The sequence below is a fragment of the Tachyglossus aculeatus genome, chromosome 21 (assembly GCF_015852505.1).
Source record: "Tachyglossus aculeatus isolate mTacAcu1 chromosome 21, mTacAcu1.pri, whole genome shotgun sequence".
NCBI classification, from domain to species: Eukaryota; Metazoa; Chordata; class Mammalia; order Monotremata; family Tachyglossidae; genus Tachyglossus; species Tachyglossus aculeatus.
In genome coordinates, this window is record NC_052086.1 from 20,576,097 (window position 1) to 20,579,423 (window position 3,327).

The 3,327-nt window shown below is 42.4% G+C and overlaps 1 long non-coding RNA gene across 1 annotated transcript; it reads left to right on the plus strand.

Moving 5' to 3' along the window:
* Window positions 1-504: 504 nt before the first annotated feature.
* On the plus strand, window positions 505-2,933 carry LOC119942440. Its single transcript, XR_005455361.1, has 2 exons — window positions 505-1,401; window positions 2,591-2,933. It is a non-coding gene; the product is annotated as an uncharacterized LOC119942440 (long non-coding RNA).
* Window positions 2,934-3,327: the final 394 nt, after the last annotated feature.

Consider the following 3,327-nt stretch of genomic DNA (forward strand, 5'->3'; position numbering starts at 1 on the left):
TAGTTATTTTTGAAGATGTTCGGGTGCCTATAGGATTTTTCCAACACGGTTTGGTATGCTCCGTCATGAGACCATAAAAACATAAGAAATGCCATTATTAGTATCCAGCACAGGATTTTAACTCTGGCAGGGGCAACAGAAGAATGGGGAGATGGTTGTCCTTTTTGACATTTACCTTAATGTTTAAGAAATGGACCATCTACTCTCCCCAACTCTCAACTTATGGATATTTTCTACTGACATCTTTAGGTGGGAAAAAATTCAGTAGCTCACCCCTTCCTGCGTGAACAAATGTTCCCTTTGGTTTATTTTCAATTCACTACCCCCTCATCCTAACACTGTGGGATTTGGTGTACAACACACCCTTCCCGATTTTGTTCACGTCAGCTGCATTCGCATGAAGGCTTTGTCTTTCGAGAGCAGCAAGTTCCAATCTTTTCAGTCTCTCTGTTGCCCTGATCATCTCGGTTGCTTTTCTCTTGATCTTCTCCAGCATTATTCTGGCCTTCCTAAAATGTGGCAACCAAAAGTGCAGGCAGTGATCCAGGTGTGAGGGGACCAGGGTTTTCTGTGGTGGCAAAACAAGGCTTTGGGTTTCCTACCATTTTCCCCTGGCCTTTAGTCTTCTGCCACCCCATATCGGTCTTCCCTGGTTTTATCGAAGTTCACGGCACTAAAATGACTGTGAGATTATTTGTCTTGTGGGTGAGATTCCAGTTTACATAATGAGCAGCTTGGATGACAGTTTCAAGGATTTTGGATGACACTCCTTAGCCCAACAAGTTGGATGAGTTTCCTGAAAGTCTGGAAGAACAATCTAATGCCAGTTTCTCAATTTCCTATTAGGTCCTTGTCTCTTGAAAATGGAATAAAACTGGACCTTGTACTCTGCCAAGTGCTTAGTACAGGGTTCTGCACACAGTAAGCGCTCAGTAAATATGGTTGATTGATTGGTCTGTTTTGGATTTTGTTTCACTCTGGATGATTAGGAAAAGGAGGACTCCAGGAACTACAACTTGACTAACCTATCAGTTATGAAGTAAGAAGAGCTTCTCTGCACAGTCAGAGGTGCTTAGTCATTTCTGGAATCCAAGTTTCCAGTTGGGATCAAATGCTTTTGTCAGGGTAATGAGTACCATGTAGCAGTCTGTTCTTTGAATTTCTTTGTTAAAATATATTCTAGAAAGATTATTCTACACATTCACTTACAGCATTGGAATGGCCCAAGAACATGCTGTGATTTAAGTGACACATAATTGACAGTATTGTGCAGTAGGTGGTTCAGGTGAACTCCAGTCAGGATCTTGATGGAGGGTGTCGAGATACCACCACAGTTACCACAGCAGGCATTTTCAACTTTTCTCTTCAAGACAGTTACATAAGTGCACTGTGCTTCAGCAGGTGAGTAAAATCAGGCAAATAGCCAGGCACATTCCTCCTTGCTTGAAAATCTCAGATGGTGTATCATGTGGTCTGAGTTATTCCTTATTCTTCATAGCTTTTACTGTGCTGTTGCCTTTAAAAGTTGATAGGACTATCACTGGATCTTGGCTGGTCCTTTCCGTTGCCTAGGGCTTTATTTGTGGAAATCTGTAAGCTGCCTTGGTGAACATGAGTGAATGTGTGTGGTGTTTAGCAGGGGGCTGGGGGACAAGGGAGGGATTGGAGGAAGCAGATGGCACTTTGTCTAAAAAGAAGAGAAAGAAATAAAATTTTATGACTTTTGCCTTGGGCCAGTTAAGGACCATGAAACCAAGCACAGAGCACTTAGAAAAGTCACTGTTAAGACTGGAAATAAATTCAGGGGAGGCCAGACCAGTGTTCAGGGCGGGATCCGGAAAGTTATCAAGAGCAGGAAGAGCTGGAGGTCATTAGGAAAATGAAGACACAATCATCTCTGGAAGAGACTGCAAGACAACCGAGAGCCTCACCTAGCGTGAGGACTCAGGGCACAAATTCCAGGGTGCTATTGGAAAGCACCCAAGACAGGGAATCATGAAAATTTGGTTTTGAGGCCCCGCTCTGTCACTAGCCCACTTTGGGACCTTGGACAAGCCACTTAATCTCTATGGGTCTCAGTTTCCTGATCTGTAAAATGGGGATAAGGTAGATTGTGAGTTCCATGTGAGACAGGGAGGATCTCTCAATCTCATAACCTTTACCTACTCCTGTGTTTAGCACATGGTAAGCGCTAAAACAATACTATTATTATTAGGGGGTTTGTGCTCATCAGGATGCAACCCACAGGAGAAAAAGCCAGGAGTATCCACACTGAATAAAAGATACAAGGTGAAATTATCTGGGTGCTTCGTACTTCTCGGCATACTGAGACTAACAGAGGGGCAGATTGGGTACAAGTGTCTGTGTCGGGGGGCGAGGTTGGGGGGTGAGAGAGAGAGATACAAAGGTGACATTGTTGTCATTTTGCAGTTTTCCATACTGGAGGCGCTTAGAACAGTGCTTTGCACATAGTAAGTGCTTAACAAGTGTTATTATTATTATTATTATTATTATTGCTGTCAGTGTGAGAGCCTGATGTCAGCTCCCTTTGATAGCCCAGTCCTAACTGTCCAAATTTTTTGACTTTTAGGTAGAATTTAAAGTATCCAGACAAGAAATTACCTGCTCCATAAAAGAAGATTTTGGATAGCCTCTGCCACTCCTCCTGCCTGTGAAGAGAAAAAGAAATGTCTGTTGAAGAATGAAGCCCCACAGCCAGTACACTGTTTTGTAATGAAAACCCTGAAGGGATTAAATAAGGCATCTAATCTAGAACTTCTGTTGCTGCAGTATTCCTAATGACTGTTTTGGAAATAACCAAATATTAAAGACAGTAGGAATGATATATGTTGTTGAAAGTAATTCCCATGGAAACACACTGACGTTTTACAATTGAAATTAAGTTTACTGTGAAAATAATACTTTGTACTTAAGTATATTTCTTCCAAAGACTTTTTTCAGCCAGCTTTAATCATGTGTAGCATTGTCTACTCCCTGGGTTGAGGCTGGTGGTGGTGGTGGTGTTTGTTAATAATAGCATGGCTTAGGGAAAAGAGCCCGGGTTTGGGAGTCAGAGGTTGTGGGTTCTAATTCCGGCTCTGCCACTTGTCAGCTGTGTGACTTTGGACAAGTCACTTAACTTCTCTGTGTCTCAGTTGCGTCATCTGTAAAATGGGGATTAAGACTGTGAGCCCCTCATGGGACAACCTGATTACCTTGAATCTACTCCAGCGCTTAGAACAGTACTTGACACATAGTAAGCGCTTAACAAATACCATCATCATCATCAATCATATTTATTGAACGCTTACTGTGTGCAGAGCACTG